Source organism: Alosa alosa, chromosome 1, assembly GCF_017589495.1.
Source record: "Alosa alosa isolate M-15738 ecotype Scorff River chromosome 1, AALO_Geno_1.1, whole genome shotgun sequence".
In the NCBI taxonomy this organism is placed as follows: Eukaryota; Metazoa; Chordata; class Actinopteri; order Clupeiformes; family Clupeidae; genus Alosa; species Alosa alosa.
This window is the reverse complement of record NC_063189.1, coordinates 17,513,061-17,538,568: the sequence shown is the minus strand read 5'-3', so window position 1 is coordinate 17,538,568 and position 25,508 is coordinate 17,513,061. Positions and strand designations below refer to the sequence as shown.

General features: G+C 42.8%; 1 long non-coding RNA gene across 1 annotated transcript; it reads left to right on the top strand.

The window, feature by feature from the left end:
• Nucleotides 1-501: 501 nt before the first annotated feature.
• Nucleotides 502-24,925, top strand: LOC125303051. Its single transcript, XR_007195008.1, has 3 exons — nt 502-682; nt 24,451-24,542; nt 24,677-24,925. It is a non-coding gene; the product is annotated as an uncharacterized LOC125303051 (long non-coding RNA).
• Nucleotides 24,926-25,508: the final 583 nt, after the last annotated feature.

The window sequence follows — 25,508 nt, the reverse complement described above, 5'->3', positions numbered from 1 at the left end:
TCAGCCTTATCAAGAGAAACCATTTGTGTTTTCATGTCAGTAGAAATAAACAGGAAGCATGTCAGTAGAAATAACTTTTCATATTTACGTGGGATAGATTGGAATCTTGAAATATAAACGTGGTTGTAGGGAGGGAATGTGCTATTTTGGAATTTTACCCGGATACAACGAATAGCCTATTTTTTTATTGGATGTCGGTGGCTATTTATTTTTTGATTTGTCTGGTGAGTGGTGTGCTAGTTCTGAACCCTGCGAGAAATCCTCTTGTAGGCCTATCCCTGCGTCTCCTCTAGGCTACTAATTATGCAGATACCTTGACATCCCTAGTAATATTTCTGCGTGAGAAATGCAAGGTGTGACGTGTGAGCGTGTGAACTTGTTGAATTGCGTGAGACTTGAGAACCCTGCTTCAACTTTGAAGTGGTGATCATACAAATTATTAATGTTACTGCCCCTTTAAGATGCCTTCCTAGCCACGAGCTAGTATGAGTTAGACGCGAGCAAGTTCACCTAACGGAAAAAAACGAAAAGACGCAAAATCATTCATCGTGGGACAACATGCAGCACCAAACTATATAGGAATTAAACACCTTCACGTCTTTTCTATCACCAAACCGAGTCTGTTCTATCACATCTAAGCGACAATTTCGTGGTGCTTTCAATAGTATTGAAGACTGTTTTGGTGAGTTTCACTTTATTTCCTAAAGTGTAGGCTATCTGTAATAGCCTACTGAGTTCAATGACGATATTACAGAACATTCTAGCTTCTACTTTTGGCATCGCCAGCTAGAACTATGTGGCACAATTTGCATATGTGTAACACGCTTCCACCTAATTTCTGCGCCAGCAAAATTTTGTGTTCAGGGCTCAACATTAACTTTCTGAAGTAGCAGCTACTTGCCAACTGGGCATCCAGACATGGGCTTTTGGATACCGCTGTCTCGATATCCGGCGAAATATTCTTTGGACGGCGCCATTGACCGATTACCGGCCCCCAAATACACCGCTGTCTCGCTATCTGGCAAAAGATTCTTTGGACGCCACTATTTATGGATTCCGGCTCCCATTGACTTACACTGAACACATGTAAACAAAACGTCAATTATGTGCTCAAACTAACGCCGCTGACTTATGAAAACAACCATTCCACTTTGATACGAAACTACATAATTGTACAACATTTATACAAAAAAAATCACAGAATTTGGATCAAGTAGCCAAATGTGGAGAAATGTTACGCAAAGTGTCAACCCCTAACAATGTGCCCATTGCCCAAATGTATGGTCGACTAATGTCGAATGTCAGAGTAATGACATTGAAAAAGGTAACTTCATGATACACTTCAATTTATAAAGGTACGAAGTATAAAAAGAAAAACACAATTTATCAGATGGATTACCCAAATAATTTTTCATTTATTCGAGGGCACATCAATTCCCAGAACTATAATGGGTGTTAAATATTTAACAACCACTAGATGGCAGCATGACACAGCACATAAAGTACACATACGTGTCGCAGAGACCTGAAGGATGGCGTGGTTGAATATCCACTTCTCCTGCACTTCGGGTGTAATAGCGGGTGAATTGTATGACCACCAGATGACGCCATTTCACTGCACCTCGGGCCTAATAGCTGCTGTAACTTCGTTTAAGTAATAAGCCTCGAGGAGCCGACGGTTACACTTGTTTTAGGGGCGTTGTGCTGCGCAAGCCGGGTAGGCTACAGAAGAAGCCAATAGGCTACAGTCGCGTGTGTTTGTGGTGATTTATTCCATGTATTAACAAAATAATAATGTAACATTAAAGAAATAGCCTACATAGATAAAAAAAAAAACTAAACTAGATGTACCGCATAGCGCTACAAAATATGACCGCCGCTCAGTCCTGTACATCCGTTCCGCGAAAATAAATCACACTTCAATTTGTCTCCATATTTTACTCCATCCCCACTCTTGAAACTTTTGTGTATGCTTGTTTGGCATGCCTGAGTGTGTGTGCTGGCTGCACAGAAAGTAGCCTACTGGTGCTGAAAAGGTGAATAGATTGTAGAATAGCCAAAGAAGATGTAGCATTGTTATAAAACCTTTAAAATCTCAAAACAATCACAAGTAGGGCAGTTCATCACAGTTCATCCTTTGCAACTGGATTGATGAAAGGTCACTTACACCTGTAGGCTACATTGTATTTGAGAAAAGCAAAAGGTATCAGCATAATGTTATTTATTTATTTATAAACAAAAACATCTCTGTCAGTTCCATGCCGTTTTCAACAGCTATCAAAAACAAAGGTCATTTTTGGATGGATGGATTTTTTGTGAATGTTTCTTCTTCTACATAAGATTTTAGTCATCTTTAGTTCATGTAATACTTTATTGTCAATGCACAAATTAAGTAACAGTAGTCTGAAACGTTATTGTTAATGCACAAATTATGTAACAGTAGTCTGAAACGAAATGCTGTTTTACATCTAACCAGTGGTGCAAATAACTGACGTGTCCAAATGGGCAAAGTTAAAGTTGAAGTCCAAAGTTGAAGAGCTGTTGTCAGTTATTGTTCGTGCAAATATAGGCTGATTCATGTTCCCTTGCATTGTGTAACTGAGGTCCATGGCTAGTCTGGCTTTCACCAGACCAAGCTCAATCTTTTAAGAAATCAAAAAATAAATAGCGGGCAGATCAGGCTGGGTTCACCCAGCCTAGTCCATAGGCACCCGATATTGTTTAATTTTCCGATTGAGATATCCACGCTCTGGCTATTCTAAATGCAAAAATGCATCAGGGAGTTATGACAAAACTGTAACTAACAAACTAGATCCTAATAGAAAGCTGTTATCTTCCCTAAGCTACAGGTAGGCTTATAAGGTAGGCCTATTTACAACATAAATTGTCAATAGGCTATGCTGGCGACACAAATAAAATCTCCTTTGGAAACCAATGGCTTACGCCTTACAGTATCAAGCGGACTTAAACTGCTATATTGTGGCGAAAAGTTGTAATAAAATTCACGCAGCTTCATGAGTCAAGGAAAGCGCGAATGAAGTAGCCACTTCTAAATGGGACCCACTACCAGAGGTGGAAAGTAACGAAATACATTTACTCACGTTACTGTATTGAGTAGTTTTTCTATGTATTTTGTGTTTTTTAAGTAGCTAATAAAATTGGTATTTAAAATTTTACTTGATTACATTTTGAGTGAAGTATTGTACTTCGCTACATCAAAAATCCCATCCGTTAAGACTAACGAAAACAGAAAGGGAGAGAAAAAAATTGCACCCTAAACCACTAGCCTAGTGATAATGATCAGCATGTAGCCTACAACAGGACATGAATCAAGCTGGCACCATGCAGTCTTTCTGAAAGTGATGGAGATGGAGTTGGATCACGAGATGCATCAGATTACATGTGCAGCCTAACCTATGAAAGTGTAGGCTATTTTCCGCTATTTCAATGGGTTGTCTCAGTTCGTTTTAACACTAATGATTGCGGAGATATTCAAGCAAACACCATGGGATTTCGTGTTTTGACGTTTGTGCTCACCTTTCTTTGGTAAGAAGATTATTAGCAGTTGTTTCCCCTCATTTTGATGTCTCTCTTTTTCCTGTTTTGGCCTTTGTTTTTTTGGTAACCTGACTTGGCTTTCTTGGAGAAAGACATTGCACCAGCAGCACAACAATTAGCGGTCTAGCCTACTACTAGCGATGCTCAACTAATGAACTAAAGATAGATTATCTTATGAATCGGTCAGGCAGACTAAACCATTTAGCTCTTTAGCAAGGGTGAGTGAGAGTGACCTTAGACAGTTTTCGCTATGTTTTGTATACAAAATCCAGTCAGTCAAACTTTAAATTTCGTCTGACATTCATTTTGACATTTAATTTGGAAGTTAAAATATTCAGGTAAAATAAATATATGGTGAAAATATTGAACGCTTACATTTTTCTTTTTAGTAATTAGCCTAAACTTCCAGTGAGTCTATTCAAAATTTTCACCACACATTATATTAACACACATATAAAAAAATCCAAACATAAGAGTTATGTACGAAGCCCCGGATATGTCATGGGGAAAAAAAAAATAAGTTGTGGCCACAAAATAGCAATTCGTTCCCACAAAGTACTAATTTGTGGCCACGAAATATTAATTCGTTCCCACGAAATAGTAATTCGTTCCCACGAAATAGTAATTTGTGGCCACGAAATATGTATAGTCTAACGTGCACTGGACAGCTGGGTGAGCAAATCGAGTGCCAGTAGAAGCCTGTCGTGTCTTTTCTCATCACTCCCCACCAGCTCTCAATTCTCTGGTTTGCAGTAGGGTACAACCGGGACGATTGAAACGAAACACACGGTTTTCTCCGAGTGCAACGATGATATACAGACATCATTTGGACAAAACATAGAGCATATTAACCTCCGTTGCTCAGCCAAATGCCATCCTGTTACGTCCTGTTATCACGGAGTGACAGGCGATAAACGATTTCTGATGGTCACCAGTTTACTTCATTAGCGGTTTATTTTTTTGATTATTAAAGAGTGTTTTTCATTTAAAGGTTTGACTTCATGCTTATTCAGTAGAGCATTAGTGCTCTCCCCAATCCCAGACGTTCACATTGCATGTTTGTTTGTAATGGATGCAAAACAGCCTATAATGCTAAATGTCTATGGGTGTTTTGATTGATCCTAGTAAGTTTATCTGTAGGAGCCACCGTGGGGCATCTGATTAAAATGCAGACATGATGTACAGGTCCAGAGTATTTATTGAAACTTGTGGAATTTACAGTGGAGAGGTTATTGTCTTATGGAGCTTCACAATTGTGCTTGGGATTGTAGATGACAGTAGTTCTGACATTAAAGTTGTGGTTTCTACAAGTAAAACAAATGCAACAGTGCCTCTTAGAAGCGTATGCATGGTGACTACAATATTAATAGCTAAGCATGGCTAATCATACACTGACACACATGGAGAATAGCTTAACAGACACTACTACATGAAATTACCAAATATCCATTTAAATCTAGACATACACGTTATATTACACCGTTATAGACACCAAATAATCAAATTAGAAACATAATCTCCGTCTTACACGGCAGGAAAAGTGACTAATTATAAGTTAACTTAACCGCGGTAGCGCGGTACACATGGTGCACGCTATAAACGCAAACGCTGGCAAATATGCGGTTATTAACAATGACATTCTACAAACGAACATTAAACAAGTCCTGCACAAACAAGAAATGCCAACACTTACGGTTTCTGAACACACAAACGGCACAAACAGTCCACAGAACAGAAGGGGTTCCTTTAAAATCTCTGCCTCCCCATCCACTGGTCTGTGCATGCAACCCTCTGACTCGCACTCCAATTAACTGCACAAGTGTAGCCACAAGGGCTGCACGCACAGGACGCATCGATGGCCAGCAGGAGGCTACCTGGTCATGTGAACAGTCTCTAGTCCTTCACAACAGCCGCCCCCAAACTGGTCACTGGTCCAGTTTGTCCTCATCTGAAGGACGCGACGGGACGGGGCGGGAGTCCAGGTCTGGGACGGCAGGCAGTGGGATGAGTCGGGCCACCGGCCTGATGTAGTGCCTGTCTTTGACGTTGACCTCTGCTGTCCGGATGCGGCCATCGGTTCCGGGAAGTACCTTGGTGATCCGGCCCACAGGCCAGAGGGCTCTGGGCAGCAGGGGGTCTACCACCATGACGATGTCTCCAGGCTGATGAGCTGGCGTGTCCTTATGCCACTTAGCCCGGGTCTGGAGTGTTGGGAGGTAGTGGCGAATGAAATGAGCCCAGAACTGATCAGCAAGGATTTGAGAGTGCTTCCATCTTTTCCTGCTTAGGAGCTCTGACTCTTCATAAACAGCTTGGGGCAGGGACGGGTCTAGCCGCCCCATCAGCAACAAGTTTGGGGTTACAGGGTCTGCGTCCGCCACATCACCGGACACATATCCAAGTGGCTTGGAATTTAAGATTCCCTCCACCTCTTCTGGTATAGCGTGTGGTTGCACAGTGGCGTACAGGGCAGCTTTAACTGATCTTATTTCTCTCTCCCAAATGCCACCGAAGTGAGGTGCACTGGGGGGGGTTGAACTTGAAGCTGATCTGGTGCTGTGACAACTGCTCTTTCAGGTCAGGATGCAAGGCTTGGAAGGCCTCACGAAGCTCTCGATCTCCGCCCTTGAAATTTGTGCCCTGATCTGATTGGATTTCTGATGGCTTCCCTCTTCTGGCGATGAATCGACGCAAGGCCATCAGAAACGCGTCAGAGTCCAGACTTGTAAGAACATCAATGTGGACTGCCTTTGTTGTCAAACACTTGAACAGTATTCCCCACCTTTTCTCAGAGCGCCGTCCAACTTTGATTGTGAACGGCCCGAAACAGTCAACTCCTGTGGAGTAAAAGGGGGGCTTAAACAAGCGCAGTCTGGCTTCAGGGAGGTCTGACATGAGGGGGACTTTGAGCTCTCCACCGCTTGCATTCTGGACAGAACTGTTGATGTCGTTTAACAGCCTCGCGGCCATGTAATATCCAGAATCTCCTCCTAAGCTCGGCAAAGAGGCGCTCTGTGCCAGGGTGCCTTAGGTCTTCATCCACGTCATGCACTACAAGTCTTGTGATCTTATGTGCTGGATCTAGCACCACTGGATGGACCGTTTCTGGTTCCAGGTCTTGGCTGCGGCGAAGACGGCCTCCAACTCTTATCAGTCCAGTAGCCTGGTCCAACTCTGGAGAAAGTGTGAGCAACCTATTGGTAGATGTCAAGGGTTTACCAGCAGATAGGAGGGCGTACTCTTCTCCAAAGCTGTCCTGCTGCGCTCGTTGGAGTATTTCCATCTCTATTGCCCCATAGTCCTCTGCTGTTGGACTGCTTTGACCTGCGGCCGCCCCATGGCGAGAAAGTGCAACCGCATGGACCAGATCTCGGAATGATGAGAACTGCTCTAGGTCAGGGAGGGCTTGAGGCGCAGTAGTGGTGACCAGGCTACAGAACATCGTTTTCCGTGTCTCTGCTTCGTCGTCTGCTACAGCCACTGAAGGCTTTGTGGGCCAATACTCAGGTGACTGCAACAGGAATGGTGGTCCATCCTTCCATCGGCCATCCTCCGCTATTTCCATCAAGGTCTTGCCACGAGTGATGTCATCTGCAGGGTTGTTACTGGTATCGACATAGCGCCAAGAGCATTCACTCGTCAGTTCTTGGATCTCAGCCACTCTTGTGCCAACGAACACTTTAAACCTGCATGACTCTGACTGGATCCAGGTCAGGACAGTTGTGGAGTCTGATCAGAGGTTGACATCATGGAGAGGCAAGGTGAGCTCCCTTCGGAGCAGAGTGGCTACTTGGGCTCCTGTCAGCGCTGCGCAAAGTTCCAAGAGTGGCATAGACTGTTGCTTCTTAGGAGCCACTCTGGAACGTGCTGTGAGGAATGACGTCTCCACATGTCCATCTCGACCCTCAGTGCGTAGGTAAGCAACAGCGCCATAAGCACGCTCGGAGGCATCACAGAAGATGTGAACTGTTCTGGTGCAAGCCTCTCTGTCCATCTGAGGGCTCACATAGCAGCGTGGCAGGGATATCTGAGGCAGTCGCTGTAACTCTTCCTGCCACTCTGTCCACATCAGCAGGGCGTCTTCAGGCAACGCTGGGTCATCCCAGTCCCTTGCTTTGCTCCACAGGCACTGGACTAAGACTTTAGCCCTTGTGGTGAAGGGAATGATGAATCCCAGCGGGTCGTAGAGGCTAGCTAGCACCCGATAGATGTTTCTCATCGTTGGTACTTCGTGGCCAAGCAGACAACATTTATAGCCGAGGGTGTCAGAGTGGCAGAACCACCGTAGGCCTAGTGCTAGCTCCTGAGGATCAGTCTCGGTGGCGTTCAGCCACAACTCGTTTCTTTCTGACCTTAGGTCCTTGGGAAGGTGGCCGATGGTCTCAGGAGTGTTGCTTGCCCACTGGCGCAGCTGAAATCCTCCCTCTGCCAGGAGGGGCTGCAGTTTGTCCACCAGTGACTTTGCTTCATCCACATTTTGCACGCTTCGGAGGCAGTTGTCCACGTAGAAACATCTTTCCACAGCTACACGGACGTCTTCCTCAGGCTGACTGTGGTCGCTCACATGTTTCAGCAGTGCAAATGTGGCGCAGCACGGGCTACATGTAGTCCCAAATGGAAGAACCTGCCATTCGTATATGCTGAGGGGGGTGTCTTTCTGCAAGTCCATCCACAGGAACCGGAGTAGTGCTTTGTCTTGGGGCAGCAACCTCACCTGGTGGAACATTCCCTTTATATCGCTACTGATAGCGATGGAATGCTCGCGAAATCTCAGGAGCACACCGAGCAGGCTGGAAGTCAAGGTTGGGCCAGGGAGGAGCAGGTCATTCAGATTGGCTCCATTATGTGCAAAGGAGCAATTAAACACGATACGGTTCTTCCCATTGTGAGCTACCTTATGGTGAGGGATGAACCAGGACTCACCATTACTGCTCACCTCTTCTTCCTTGACTTTCACGATGTACCCTGCTCGTTCCAGCTTTTCTATCTCCTCACGGTAGGCAGCTGCCCGCTCTGGGTCCTTTGCCAAGCGACGTTTGGTGTTGCGCAGTAGGGGGAGAACTGCCTCCTTACAAGCCTGCAGCTTGGGCATATTATTGACTCTCAGCAACGGTGTAGCATAGCGCTGTGTCCCCTCCACATCTACTCGCACAGTTTTCTGCTCCAGCAGGGCAATGGCCTCCTTATCCTGGCGTGACCGAGTCACAAGCTTCTCGCTCCTGTATGGTAGAACATCTAATTGCCAAAGCCTTTCAACATTCTGGAACAGCTCAGTGGAGGGTGAAAGGGTGGACACATGAAAACACTGGCTTGACTGAAGCTGCTGCTGAACTAACCTGGTTGGCCCCTGCAATGTCCATCCAAGTTTTGTATTCACGGCCGCTGGTCCACCAGAGGGACCTAGTCGTACAAGCTCAATGGGCGTAATAAGCTCGGGGTAGTCTGAACCAATCAAGATGACTGGGTGGACCCGGTTGAGGTGTTCGATCGGCAGCCCTTTGAGGTGTTTGTACTTTTGCTGCAGTGCCTTCACAGGATAAGTATGCTCTGCTAGGCCTAATGGCTCTGCTGTGAAGGCTCCACGGATCCTGAATACTCTGTTTGGCTGGCAGACACGGGATAGGGAGAATGATACAGAATGACCCTGTATGACTTTCCCCTCCTGGCGCACTGTTCTCAGGGCTAGGCCTTCTAGTATGCCGTGCAGCTTCAGTGTTCGTGCAGCTGTAGCGAGGAGAATCGTGCGCTCAGAGCCATCGTCCAATATGGCGTATGCCTCCATGCTTTCCTTTCCATTGCGCAGGATTACTTTGCTCACCTTCAGCATCACCGGACTGCCACCTGACCGTCGATCGAGGTAGAACACATCACTTGGCTTAGTGACTGCATTGCTGCTCTCATCAGAGGGTGGCCTGGCATTGACATCATGCAGAATCTCCAGATGCCTCCCTTTAAACTTCTTGCAGGTGGTCTTGAGGCGACACTGCGAAGCTTGATGGGCACGCCCACATCGCCAGCACTTTCTGTTTGCCGATATCCAACTCCTCTTCTGTTCAGTGGTCAGCTGGCTGAAGTTGGAGCACTGACTCAGGTAATGCTGATCATTGGAACAGTAAGAGCAGTAGGCCTGTCGCTCACCTTGCTTGCTGCTGGGTGCCGGGGGTTTCTCACTTACAGCTGTGCTGACTTGCTCGGCCCCATGGAGAACACTGGTGGCACGGTTGGACTTTGGCTCCCTTCGCTTCTCCTTCTTGGAGTCGTCAGCAGCCCCAATCACGCTGAGTGTTTCAAACACAGTCTCCTGCATTTTCAGCTCGAAATCTAACCACTCAGCAAAATGGTGCAGGGTGGGGATGCGGATGTTCTTAGGGTACAGGTAACGCTTGAATTGCGCTCTCAGGTCTTGTGGCAGCTTCAGCAGCAATCTCGTCACGTGAGACCCACATTGCATCTCGATCTGACCACTCTCACCTAATTGGTCAAGCATCCCATGTAAAGCCCTGACGCGAAGTGCAAACCTCTTGAACGCACCAGTGTCATTAGCGCGGATATTGGCAGCATCCATCATTTCAGCGATATGTCGCAGGGCTAATTGGTGAGGCTGTCCATAGTGGTCAGTGAGGGATGCCATAGTGTCTGAATATGGCCTCTTGGAGTTGGTATAAGAATCTGCAATAAGCAGAGCTTCTTCAAATTTCAAATGATCCACTAATATTTGATATTTAAATCGCTCTGTTGCATCATCAGGCAATAGGATATCCAGTGCTGTCTTGAGCCTATTGAACTCTCTGGGGTCAGGTTTCGTGAAATGGGGAATCTTAGGCTTAGGTCCGCGGTACACCCGCTCTTGCTGGTAATCTCTGGGGTGTTGGGCTTGACCTGAAGGCATAGGCCGTCCTCTGTGTGATGGCGCATTACTGACTGAATCCCATTCAGAACCTGGGTCTGGCTCACAGTACTCTGGCGTGACAAGTCGTCGGTGCTGTGGTGGCATTCCCATCCTCTGCATGTGCTCTGTGAGCTCATCTACCACATCACTGTAGTTCCTTGAGGGGTGCGTGGGCTGAGCAGGCCCAACAACTGGATGTGGTGGCGGAGGGGGAAAGTATGGCTCCTCTTTCATAGCACCATAGGGCCCAGCAGGAGGCTGTGATGGTGGTAAGAGAGGCACCTCTGTCTTCTCCTCTTTAAGCTCACCATCTTGTGCACCGGTGTACTGCGCCTGTAATGGTGGTGGAGGTGGTAATGTTAAGCTTATATTTCTTAGGAATGGTTGAGGGGGAGCATAGTGGTCCACAGCAGGTGGGGGAGGAGGAGGAGGCAGTGTTTCGAGTTCTGAAGCTCGGGTGTTTATTTGTTGCTGCATCTGAATGACTGTGTGATGTAGCTTCTGATTATCCTCTTGCAACTGTCTAAGCGCATCCAATATTACAGATGTAGCCTCTGGGGCTGCTGCAGCAGGGTAGGCTGGAGTGCTCTGGTACAGTGGTCTGAATAGCCCAGGCCGGTTTGGGCTTCTTGAGGCGGCACCGGCATAATCAGACTGCTGTGTGGGTAAGTAGAGAGCAAGAGGGTCCATCTCGGCTGCCCTCTCCGCGCCTCTGTCTTGGACTCCAGCTACTCGGGGGGGAAGGAGGAGGATACTGACCATAATTTGGAAACTCAACATCATAGTCATTGAGCCACGCTGGTGGCCTCCTCTCACGCCTTGGCCTAACATCTGCTGGATGGCTGGGTTGATCAGTGTACTGGACTAATCATGGACTAATTTACACGGCAACTTCTCTTCCCGGGTTTCGGCACCATTTGTTTTGATTGATCCTAGTAAGTTTATCTGTAGGAGCCACCGTGGGGCATCTGATTAAAATGCAGACATGATGTACAGGTCCAGAGTATTTTTTGAAACTTGTGGAATTTACAGTGCAGAGGTTATTGTCTTATGGAGCTTCACAATTGTGCTTGGGATTGTAGATGACAGTAGTTCTGACATTAAAGTTGTGGTTTCTACAAGTATAACAAATGCAACAGTGCCTCTTAGAAGCGTATGCATGGTGACTACAATATTAATAGCTAAGCATAGCAAATCATACACTGACACACATGGAGAATAGCTTAACAGACACTACTACATGAAATTACCAAATATCCATTTAAATCTAGACATACACGTTATATTACAACGTTATAGACACCAAATTATCAAATTAGAAACATAATCTCCGTCTTACACGGCAGGAAAAGTTACTAATTATAAGTTAACTTAATCAAGGTAGCCCGGGTACACGTGGTGCACGCTATAAACGCAAACGCTGGCAAATATGCGGTTATTAACAATGACATTCTACAAACGAACATTAAACAAGTCCTGCTCAAACAAGAAATGCCAACACTTACGGTTTCTGAACACACAAACGGCACAAACAGTCCACAGAACAGAAGGGGTTCCTTTCAAATCTCTGCCTCCCCATCCACTGGTCTGTGCATGCAACCCTCTGACTCGCACTCCAATTAACTGCACAAGTGTAGCCACAAGGGCTGCACACACAGGACGCATCGATGGCCAGCAGGAGGCTACCTGGTCATGTGAACAGTCTCTAGTCCTTCACAACAATGGGGGAACAATTGAAACACCTATTTCATTTGTCCCGACCAGGCAGTAAACCCCATTTATTCTAAGTCAATGCACACGTATCTGTGTTTATACTATATTTTATGCAGGTGAGACATGGAAAAGCAGTTTTAGAAAGATGCAAATATATTTGGGGCTATCAGGTAGGGGGTCGAGTTTTGCAATGTTAACCTATGGAGACTGACGGCCTGTGGGTCATGAAGGACACTTATTTGGATGTGTGGTGGCTTCAACCACATAAAAACAGAGTGAAATAACATTTTGTACTATAGAAACATTATATAATTCGAAACATGCATTATTCTAGCTATATTAATGGCATAGTGCATGCTATTTCCATAACCGCGAAATACGTGAATCACCATGACGGCAATGAGTTGTTAACAGACATGAACCAAGACATATAACCCAGCAGCAATCTATCTAAAATAACACATACTTGAAGTACAATTCATGGTATGTTGTCAAATATTTAAGTTGTGGGAAGTTTACATAATTTAAGCTGTATGTTTCATTCGTTCCCCATGCTGTTTGTCCCAGCCAGGAGGAACGAATGAAACATAACGCACGTTCGACTTCTCCTTAAATAACTCTTGAACAGTTTTATTCAGAGCTGTAAATGCAACTGTATTTGACAGGACAGATGTCGGTTGCAAATTGACAAAATATTAACTTTCAGTGTTTTATAATGTCTTTGTAAATTACGTTTCATTAAAAAGTGTTTCATTTGTCCCGGTTCTCCATCAGCCTCGGCGTTGCTGCTGACCGTCCATCTATCTCGGCACAGGTCCTCGGGTCAGCGCACCTCTGCGACGCGACGTTTTACAAAAAATAGAAGTGCCAGAGATATGATTTCATCAGCGCGCGGCGTATGCAAATAATAACAAAGAAATGGAACAGTGGGATGTGTGGGTAGAAGGCGTGAGATGAGATGAGGATGGGGAAAAAGTGAGAGTGAGGAGGAGGAGGGGGGGGGATGAAGATTCCCCTCCAGCTATCTGATGCATGTTTTAATGGAAATTTTCACGGCCGCCTTATAAAAAAACGCAATTGAGAGACACGTTCAAGTCGTACCTACGCCGGTGCAGCGACCTGGCAATAATAATAATAATAATAATAATAATAATAATAATAATAATAATAATAAAGCTTTATTTGTATAGCACCTTTCATACACAGAATGCAGCTCAAAGTGCTTTACATTTGAAGCATGTAACACAATAATAGTCAGTCAGTCATTATCAATCACTTTTCTTTGCTGTTTATGATCTACTCAGCAACATATCAAAAATATAGAAAATGACGTCATAAGACTGGCAGCCTTAGCCCTCTTACCCCCCACAAGCACGCCATATGGCAACTGTGGCAAGGAAAAACTCCCATATTCCAGGAAGAAACCTTGAGCAGAACCTGACTTAATAGGGGGAGCCCATCTGCTTCTGGCTGGCTGCGCCCTCCAATAGTAGCAGATGTAGAATAATCTGAAAATGTAGTCTACAGGATAAGATGAGTTAACTAAAAGCTTTCCTGTACAGGTATGTTTTCAGATCTTTTTTAAAAATATTTACTGAACTTCGCCTGCTTGATGTACAGAGGCAGGGTGTTCCATAGTTTGGGGGCATAATGGATAAACGCAGCTTCTCCACTTTGTTTGTGGAGCACTTTGGGTACGATTAAAAGATTAGAATTGGATGATCTAAGTTTCCTTTGTGGTTGATAAGATATTAAAAGCTCAGAGATATATGAAGGTGCTATGCCATTCAGAGCTTTGTAAGTAATTAACATAACCTTAAAATCAATTCTATAGGAAATAGGGAGCCAGTGCAGTTCAGCCAACACAGGGGTGATGTGTTCTCTCTTCTTAGTCTTAGTTAAAAGTCTAGCCAAGAGTTCTGTATGAGTGCCAATTTCTTTAGATGTTTTTGGGAAGACCAGTGAAAAGTGCATTGCAGTAGTCTAACCTGCTAGTGATAAAGGCGTGAATTAGTTTTTCTGCATCTTGTTGAGTTAAAAGGGCCGCACTTTGGCAATGTTTCTCAAGTGGAAATAGGCTGTCTGAGTAACTTTACTGATATGGGGCTTAAAACTTAACTCTGCATCTAAGATGACACGGAGGCTTGTTACTTTTGGTTTGACCTGGTGTGCCAAGTTCCCCAGATTACTAAGAATAATATCTCGCTTTAGTTTTTGTCCAACCAGAAGTACCTCTGTTTTGTCATCATTTAGTTTCAAAAGTTTTTGCTCATCCACTGATTAATGGAGGTTAGGCATGCAGTGAGGGAGCAAAGGCCATCTAAGTTAGTTGGCTCCACAGAAAGATACAATTGGGTATCATCTATGTAGCTGTGGAAGTTTACATTATGTTGACTTATGACGTTTCCCAATGGAAGCATATATAGAGAAAATAGCAGGGGACCAAGGCAGCTCCCTGGGCCACACCAAAAGGCAAGTCATGTTTTCAGATACATGATCTCCTAGACTGATATAAAAATCTCTGCCAGTAATGTAGGTTTGAAACCAGTTTAGAGCATTATCAGAGAGACCCACCCATTTCTTAGTAAGGCGGTGAATTAGGATGCTATGATCAATGGTGTCAAATGCAGCACTCAAATCCAGAAGAATAAGGATTGAGACTTTGTTTGAGTCGGTAGCTAGTCTGAGATCATTGACTATTTTTACTAGAGCCGTTTCTGTGCTGTGGTTTGATCTAAAACCTGATTGGAATTTTTCAAGGATACTGTTTTCGTTGAGGAAGGTATTTAACTGATTACAAACAACTTTTTTCAAGTACTTTGCTCAAAAATGATAGATTTGATATAGGCCTGTAGTTGCTCAGATTGGTATGGTCAAGATTTGACTTTTTAAGTAAAGGTTTCACAACAGCGGTTTTAAAAGCAGTTGGAAATATACCTGTTTCTAACGAGGTATTTATTACCTTGAGAAAAAGGGAGCTAAGCCATCATATACTTTTTTTGAGGAATGTAGTAGGGATTGGATCTAAAACACATGTTGAGGAGCCGGTTTTATAATTTTACCAAGCTCAGATTGAGTAATAGTGCTAAAGGACCTTAATTTTGGGGGCTGTTTTGGGTGTACTATCAAACATATTACTTGTGTTACCAATAGCCTCCCTTATAGAAATGACTTTGTTTTTGAAGAAGTCTGCAAATTCTTCATCTTAGAGAGGATGCCTGACTGAGTGTATCAAAAGGTGTTTGATGCAATAGCCTATCAATGGTAGAGAACAACACCCTAGAGTTTCCACTGTTTTCAGCAATTACCTTAGAGAAGTGGTTCCTCCTCTCATTCGAATAGCTCTATTATAATTTGCAATTTTTTCTTTTAGAATGGCACGGTGAACCTGTAACTTAGTTTTTCTCCATGTTCTCTCAGCTTTCCTACATGATCTTTTTAGATCATGGATATTTTCGCTCATCCAAGGTGTCAGTTTGCTACAGGGCCTTTTTTAGTCTTTAAGGGTGCCAAGCAGAGCCCTAATTCACGATTGAGAGCCTCTACCATTTGATCAATGGGATGATGTAAAATATCTAAATTTATGGAGTCTATAAGAGCTATGAACTGCTGTTCTGCTCTAATGTCCAAGAGTCACGATTTGATTGCAATTTCGGAGGAATTTTTGGAGTATGTAGTACTAGATTAAAAGATACACAATGATGATCAGACATATTTATATCATTTACTGATAAGTCTGTGACTTCTATCCCTCTAGAAATGACTAGATCGAGGGTGTTGCCAAGGTTGTGGGTGGGTCCTGTAACATGCTGCTTTAGCTCTAAACTGTCCAACACATTAAGGAACTTACTGGCTTTAGCATCAGTTGTCTTATTGACATGAATATTGAAGTCGCCATTTACAATTATCCGATCATAGCTAGTGATGATGAGCGACATAAGTTCAGAAAACTGGTCGAGAAAGCCAGTCCATAGTTTAGGAGGGCGGTATAAGGTTAATAGAAGTACAGCTGGGTCAGCCTTCAGAGTGAGGGCAATATACTCAAAGGAAGCGAATTCGCCAAAGTTGACTCGTGTGCAACTATATTTGTTTGATAGTCTGTGGAGATGCCTCTCGCTAATAATGAATCTCTCCAATGCCAGGCTTTTCAAAATGTCTTTGTATTTCATTCCCAGCCTAAAATGTCTTTGTATTTCATTCCCAGCCTAAAATAGCACTCTACCATACTATCCCTGTCCATTGTGTGACAGTGACTGTTCCTGTTTGAGGAGTTGCGCTTGATTTGCTCATCCAGCTGTCCAGTGCACAGCCTATAGGCCTACCTATTTCGTGGGAACTAATTAATATTTCGTGGCCACAAATTAGTACTTTGTGGGAACGAATTGCTATTTCGTGGCCACAACTTATTATTTTGTGGGAACGAATTGCTATTTCGTGGCCACAACTTACTATTTTTTTTCCCCATGACATATCCGGGGCTCCGTAGTTATGTGTAATAAAGTGGAATGAAAAAGTATTGAACGTGCCTACTGAAATTTCTTCAATACTTTGTGGAAAAGCCTTTGTTTGTAATGACAGCTTCAAGACATACCTGTATGACAAAAACTTATTAATTTGCAGTATCAGGTATGATTTTGGCCCATTGTTCTAAACAGATTCCAGGGGTCCCTCTTGTGAATCCTGATCTTTAGTTACTTCCAGAACTGTTTAATTAAATTGAATTGAATTGGCTGCCTTCAATTCTTTCTGGAGCTTTCTCCGAGTGGTCCTTGGCTCTTGGAATTGACTATCCTTCTGACTCCCTGGTCAGAAATATTATTGAGGAGATCCTGTGCATGGCCGGTTGATGATGCAGTGATGTTCCTTCCACTTGCAGATAATGGCTCCCATGCTGCTTACTGGAAGATTCTGAAGTTTTGAAATGCATCTGTAACCAGTTTCATTGATATGTTTTGCAACAATAAGGTTGCAAAGGTCTTGGGAGAGCTTTTTGCTTATATCCATCATGAAATGTTTCTTGTGTGACACCTTGGTAATGAAAAACATTTTTATAGCCCATCAATATGTAGGCTACTAACCAAGCTTATATTCATTTGCACAGATATAAAGGATAACTACTCTCTAACTAGTTACAGAATCCAGCTCGTTCCTTCCCTTTATAGTGCTTTTCTTAGCGTGTTCAATACTTTTTCCCTGTGTTATTCCACTTCATGACTCTACTTATGGACTCATGAGCGAAGCTAGCGAAGCGGTCATATAGGGATTGTCAAAGTTTTTTTTTTTTTTTTTTTTTTCAAGTATAATCTGAGTAAGATTCCAATATGGCCATTATGTGTAAGAAAATAAGCCAATTATTCTATATTTTGGTTAATTGAAGTAACTACCTACATCATCAATACATTCTTATTCTACCTTCTTCTCTTTCTGAGCAAACTTTAACTCTTACTATACACTGCTCAAAAAATTATACACTTTAAAAAATAAAACACATCAGATCTCAATGGGGAAAAAACATCACGCTGGATATCTACATTACATTTGGCTGACGCATTTTTAGCGACTTACAACCTGGCAATTTAAAAAGGTAGAGTACAATAGGGAAAAGTGCATCAGTGAGTGCTGTTATATAGTCAAGTCAGGTGGTAAGTGCTAGAATTAGCTAGTTGTAAGTAGTGCTATGAGAGGAGATATTCTCTGAAGAGCTGGGTCTTCAGGAGTTTTTTGAAGATGGAGAGGGATGTCCCTGCTCTAGTAGCGCGTTCTACCAATGAGGAACAACAGAAAAAAGTTTGGATTGACCTGAGCGTACCGGTGGCAGAGCTAGACAATGTTTGTCTGAAGAGCGCAACGGTCAGGGGGTAGCATATATGCCTGTATGAGGGCATTCGAGTAGGTGGGAGCAGTAGGTTTAGCTGGGAGGACCAGCAGTTTGGTTTTTGAGAGGTTTAGCTGGAGGTGGTGTGCCTTCATCCATGTAGATATGTCTGAGAGGCAATCCGAGATCCGTGCCGAGACCAAGGGGTCATCAGGTGGAAAGAACAGATAAAGCTGTGTGTCATCTGCATAGCAGTGGTATGAAAAGCTGTGCGAATGGATAAACTGTCCAAAAGAAGTGGTGTGGATGGCAAAGAGAAGGGGGCCCAGTACTGAGCCCAGGGGGACCCCTATGGTGGGAGGCTAAGGTGCAGACAGCTGTCCAAGCCACGATACGATAAACGAGCATCCTGTGAGGTAAGATTCAAACTGATATGGACTGGGTAATATGTTAGGAACAAAAGGATGCCACTTTGTTATTTGGGAATGAAAATGATCAATCCACAGAGGACTGAATTCAAAGACCCCTGAAATCTAAGTGGAAAAAATTATGCGGCAAGCTCGTCCATTTTGCTTGAATATCAGCACAGCAACTGATGATGGTACTCAGAAGTTCATATGGCCCTGACATGCTTGATGGCATCGGGGCATGCTCCTAATGAAACGGCAGATGATGTCCTGGGGGATCTGCTCCCAGATGTGGACATGGCCATCACTGAGCTCCCTGAGAGTCGGTGGTGCAACCTGTTGGATGGACCAAAATATAATCTCCCAGCATGTGTTCAATCGGATTTAATTCAGGGGAGTGTGGGGGGACAGTCAAAGGTATCATTGCCTTCATCCTCTAGGAACTGCCTGCACATTCTCACTACATGTGTCCAGCCATTGCTGTGCACCAGGAGGAACCCAGGGCCCACTGCATCAGTACAGGGTCAGACAATGGGTCTGAAGTTTTCATCCTGATGCCTAAGAGCAGTGAGGGTGCAGTTGTCTTGCCCGTAGAGGTGTGTGCGTCCTTCCAAGGATATCCCTCCCCAGACCATCACTGGCCCACCACCAAACCAGTCATGCTGAATGATGTTGCAGGCAGCATTACATTCTCCAAGACATTTTCAGACGTCACATGTGCTCAGGGTGAACCTGGTCTCATTTGTGAAAAGCACAGGGTCAATGGTGAACCTGCCAATTTTTTATTCTATGGCAAATGCCAATTGAGCTGCACGGTGCTGGGCAGTGAGCATAGGTCCTTCCAGAGGCCATCGGGCCCTCAGGCCACCTTCATGAAGTCTGACAGTGTGGTCAGAGACGTTCACACCAGCGGCCTGGAGGAGGTCATTTGGTAGGGCTCTGGCAGGGCTCCTACTGTTTGTTGTTGCACAAAGGAGCAGACAGTGTTGTGCCAGATCACAGCTTTTCTGAACTAGTTCAAGTTCAGTTCATACATGCTCAAAGTGAACAGTTCACGTTCAAAGTTCACAATTTTAATTCTGAACTAGTTCAAAGTTCAGTTCATTTGACTTTTTTCGTGAGATATTCAAAGAAATACTTTTTTTCACACTACGAGCTAGAAATCACTACGTTCTTTGAAGCTGCTGATTACATTTGCTCATGACACTGCAATTGTGGTTTTTTTACCAGTTGATGAAACTTGCAGCAGTACAGACAAGGTAGACCAGTCTCCGTGCCATCACTTCCACTAGCCTTTTTTTTTTTATTGCAGCGCTTTCTCTCACTCTTGTCATTGGTCTGTCTCTCTCTCTCTCTCTCTCTCGCTCCTCCAGCCCTCCGTGCTCTCGTCGTTGCCTGCTGCTCGCTACGGCGTTGCTATGCTTACCCGGCTCTGCTGCAATTCATCACGGTAACGCGTTGTCGGGAAGCCAGTATGCTATTCAACTATTCTCAGCCGGACACTACATTGCCCGCAATGCATTGCGCACACAATGTCAAAAACATTTCTGTTCTGTGATGCATGATTTAAGCGGCACCAGCGAGAATATCCCCCCTTGGGGATCAATAAAGTATCTATCTATCTATCTATCTATCTAATAAATATTGAAAGTTATGTAGCCTACAAACACCTGTCTGTTCTACTCATTTCAACTGGCTACTCAAAACTGCTCAAAAAATCCAAAATCTTTGACATATAGCAACTTTTTTTTTTGTAACAGTAACGCAAATAGTTACTTTCCCATATTCGTAACCACTTTAACTTTTAAAAAAATCAATAGGTATTTGTCATTTTTCTCTTATGTAAAGTCAGTGGCAGATCCAGAGATTTTTTTTCCTGTTTTGATGTTACAGGAGGGGGCCACAGACATGATTCAAAACTTAAAGTTCTATGGATTCCATTGAATGTTTGCTTTACTGTTTTATTTAGGCTATTTTTACCATACTATGAAAACTTCCCCATTTCTGTATCACTTTATCTCTCTCTCTCTCTCTCTCTCTCTCTCTTTAGCTGTAAGATAGGGAACATAAAAAAGTATAATTATACATAACAAAGAAAGAACCCAGGATTTATGGGCAATTGTTTTTAGCAGGTTACGAAATATCTCTATTTGACTAAAACTCCCATTTTAAGAGAGAATAAGAATGTTTTTTACAGTTTTGGAGGGCTATCATTTTATCTTTGTTATCCCCCTTTGTTCTCTTTTAGTTCTCTTACATGTGTTGGATATTACATGTATTGGACTTTTTAAGAAAAAAAAATGCTGGTGGGAGTTAAAAGACTAAGTCTGTCTGAGGTGTTTATAAGGAATCAAAATCTGACAAGGATATATTGCTTTCTGGACATGGCAATTGCATAACATTTAATGGGCATCTTCCTTGCCATCCAAACATGTGCCACAATAAGTTTCAACAAATTATACTCTATGGTTCAAGAGATATAGCTATTTGATGTGTGTGTTAGAGGTTACATGAAATCCCTATTTGGCTACTTTTTAATTTTTCACTAAATAAAGTGATCTACAGAGGAGGGAACTAGATGATACTTATAGGATTTGTTAACCATATCAGCAGGTGTTGAAAAGAACCTCTTCACAAATATTTTAATGTTATTCTGCTGTGGAATATCTTAAAACAAAATAATAGGGATTTCCTGTAACTTCATGAAATATTGCATATGCAGGATATAGTTTAATGCATTTTTAAACAAATTCCACTCAGTTCTCTGCAATGCAACATGAGCTATTTGGATATGTGATGGATTTTGTGATAATTGCTTGCACTGTGCTAATTTGCTTTAATTAAGCAATAAATAGGGATTCCTTGTAACCTAACTTAGGGTTAAGATTTTGAAAGGTACAGTACATGGGTCTGGACAAAATCAGACATTAGGTTTATATTAGGGGAGTCTGAGATGAGTTAACATGTAAAAAGTGTTTGTACAGAGACAACATTTTTGGAGCAATTGACCAATTAAGTGTTCTCCGAGGAATGGTCAGAGAGAGAAGTTTAAGGTCTTTTGTATGAGTGAGGTATACAAACAAAGCTTTTCATGGACATGAGGGTGGACTATAACTTATTATAGCTTAAATCACACCTACACACTACGAGCATTCCAAAACTATATGATTTAGGCTACTTAGCTAGGGTAGATATGGTGGTTGCTATGCTAAATAAAGTGTTTGCTATGCTGGTTGCTAGGGTAATCATTTTGGTTGAGAATAGGGTCATGGTCGCTAGTTTGTTGATAACACTTTGCACGCTCCATGAGGGTCATGTGCAGAAGGTCTGACTTGAATTTCAGCCTTGTAGCTCCATGTTACCACCCACAACTCCACCTCTGAAGTGGAAGTGGGCAACTTTTTAAAAGTTTTTCCTTCACAGATTTTTTTGTGGGTATCTCAGATATCCCCCACCTTTGGAACAGTTGTCAGGGGACTCAAGGCGGTGCCGTGCGTCTTGGTCCCATCCCTCTAGCACCTAGCGTTACCGTTCCAGAAGAGGGAAACCTTGTACGTTTTGAACCGTTTATCTCCTTCCGGGAATAATCCACCGACTCCAAACTGAGCCTGGCTTGTTTGTGATGTCCCGCTGTTATTCTGATGTCATACTGATCGGACCAGCAAAAGTGAGTTTTTTGGCTAAAAATTGAAAAATGGCTAAATGTTAAATCGCCAAAAAAGTAGTTTTTGCAGGCACAATGCTTTGCGTTACAGCTAGAGAGATGACACTTTGTACACTCCATGAGGGTCATGTGCAGAAGGTCTGACATAGATATAAAAAATAATAATAATAAAAAACTAACTGAATGTATCAAAAGTGTGTTTCCCAATGAGATAACAACGTCCGTTGAGCTAAATCTGTACTCAGTTGTTGAAACGGGGATCCGTGAAATAACCATGGGATATGAGTGTCATTAACTTGAATTGGAGCAAAATCCGTTTGAGTTTCACGGAAATTTCAGTGATTCCGTGGGGCCACCACGGATTTTGAGTTAAGCGTCCGTGACTATTTCACGGATTCCTGTGAGACCAGGTTGCAACCCAGAAATATAGAAAATAACATGTAACACAGTTATTAGAGAAGAGTCAGTCATTCCCCTTTGTTGCTGTGGCCGTTTATGATCCAATCAGCAACATATCAAAAATACTATTATACTACTATAGATATATAAAGGCTTTGCTAACAAATGCTAGGCTAACAAATGTTTAGGCCCCGTTGACTCTAAGCACCCAGCTTTAGCATGTTCTTAGCATATGTCATAATTATTTGACTTTATACACAGACGTTTAAGACTGGCAGCCTTAAAACCCTTTACCCCTACAAGCACGCCAACTGTGGCAAGGAAAAACTCCCATATTCCAGGAAGAAACCTTGAGCAGAACCTGACTTAATAGCAATGCTGCAGCACCCTCAGCACCCCCCTTCCCGCACCCTTGGCCATTGTTAGTCCATGCAGTGCTGCTACTACTTAAGGTATGCACACAATATGGCCTTGAGTATGACATTAAATTTAATGCAAAAAAGAGCAATGTCATGATAGTTAGAAGCAGAGAGGATAAAAAATTGACTTTCCCTGTTTTCTATCTGTGTAATAGCCGACTTGTGGTGTGTAAAGAAGTAAAGTATCTTGGTCATATAATCTCAGATGATCTTAGTGATGATCAATGTATATATCGTAGCTGGGAAGGAATATGTGAAAAATCATGAAGATTGGGCACTTCTGGACAAGTTTTTGATTTTTGGCAGGGTGTTAGGTATAGGCCTAAGGTTTTCAAAAATCCATGGATACAAGTTGGGGTGGCCCCCCTAGTGGCAGTTATCCATAAAATCCAAAATGGCCCCTGAAAAAAGAGAAAAGGTTATATCTCAGCTTCCTTTAGTCTTAAATTGTTGTATAATGTATTTTCTCTACTTTGTTTGATACAAGGAATCCAATTTTGATATGTTCTTCTTATTTTAAGTCCATTTAAATCTAGTATCATAGTCATATTTAGCTCATAAACTGTCAATATCTCTGAAAATATCTGAAAAAGTCACATTGAAATATTACTCAGGTCCCTAGACCCATATTTTACCTCAAGGTATGCTTTTCTTTGTTGATTGGACAGGTCATTATCACTATAGTGTCAAAAATCACATGTTGTGACCAAAAGGACCATTGTTGAGGCCTTAAATAAACACAAATTCAGAATTATGCCACAGTGAAAAGTTACAGTATAGGCTTTTCACCATGTTAAGGATCAATATTATATTTTAGTCAAATAACACAAAAAAACAATTTATACTTAAACCATAGACTTTCTAATGAGGAGACACAGCACTCAAAAAATCCTCCATAGAAATGCATGAGCTTAGTTTGTAACGGCAATATGGCAGTTGTCTACGCAAATCACACCCCTTCCGCGGCAAAATATTGACATGTGAATACATTGAACCAATCATGTGCTGTGTTGTGAATACATTGAGCCAATAATGTGGTGTGTTGTGGTGTGTTCGCCAAACGAACGTCCAATCAACGTTGGTTTTGAGGCGGGTTTAGGTGTGACGCAACGAGAAGCTACTGTTCAATCTAAACAACATGGCGACTTCCACGGATGAGATGAGCATAGCTATCATTAAAGTTTTATCCGAATATATTTTAGTATTCCTGGGGAAGCTAGGAGTCTCTGCAATGTAGCTATGGAGGAAGGAAGGACACAGACATCCTCCACGGCCAATTCAAGTTAGTGTTTGGTAGCACTGAATCTTAAATCTACTTAATGAGAAGAAATATGCTTTCTTCATATGTGTAGCCTACCATGAAAACTTGGTGGGGGATTGTCGTTGATGAGGTTAATGTCACATACAAATAGTAAGTTTAAAAACGTTAGCTACTTATGTAACTTGTATGTTAAAAGATGGCATTAGAAGAACGCTTCATTTATCTGATTGGTTGATTTGGACCGACCAACATAGGTGGTGATAGACAGATGGTATCCAATCAGCTAACCAGTATTTTCGCCCCTTTCCCAAACATTCTCCAACAGAAAGTTCCCAGATGGATATGCGGAGCACTGGCGGAGTCAGGTTGACGGGTCTGACGGAGTCCTCTCCAAAACCCCAGAGATTCCAGACACCAGTGAGTGGGGTTGGGAATGGAATGACAGAACCAAAGTCTGGGTGCCATATTGGACAGATCTGGAAGATGCTTGACAGAAGACAGATCTTGAATTTCCCCTTGGGGATCAATAAAGTATCTATCTATCTATCTAGATGCCAGCAAGGGATGCTCACTCCTCTACTGTAGCTGTGTGGTAGCCTGTATGGGTCCTGGTAAGTGCCACTGCACTGGTAAGTGCTTTTTTTGTGTGTGTTATTTGACTAAAATATAATATTGATCCTTAACATGGTGAAAAGCCTAATATAACTTTTCACTTTGGCATAGTTCTGAAGTTGTGTTTATTTAAGGCCTCAACAATGGTCCTTTTGGTCACAACATGTGATTTTTGACACTATAGTGATAGTGACCAGTCCAATCAACAAAGAAAAGCATACCTTGGAGGTAAAAATATGGGTCTAGGGACCTGAGTATTTCAATGTGACTTTTTCAGAGATATTGACAGTTTATGAGCTAAATATGACTATAATACTACATGGAAATGGACTTAAAATAAGAAGAACATATCAAAATTGGATTCCTTGTATCAAACAAAGTAGAGAAAATACATTATACAACAATTTAAGACTAAAGGAAGCTGAGATATAACCTTTTCTCTTTTCGGCGGGGGCCATTTTGGATTTTATGGATAACTGCCACTAGGGGGGCCACCCCAACTTGTATCCATGGATTTTTGAAAACCTTAGGCCTATACCTAACACCCTGACTTGTCCACAATCTTCATGAATTGCATCCTAGATATCGTCAACGCTGCAAATTATATGCCCAGGCTAACATGTTACTACGCAAGTTCAGTGTGCTCTTCTAATGTCAACTGCTCTTTGTTTAAAGCCTTTTGTACACCTATGTATACTGCTCATCTTTGGTGTAGATATAAGAAAAGCAGCTTGCAGAAGCTTAAAGTTGCCTACAATGACACTATGAGAT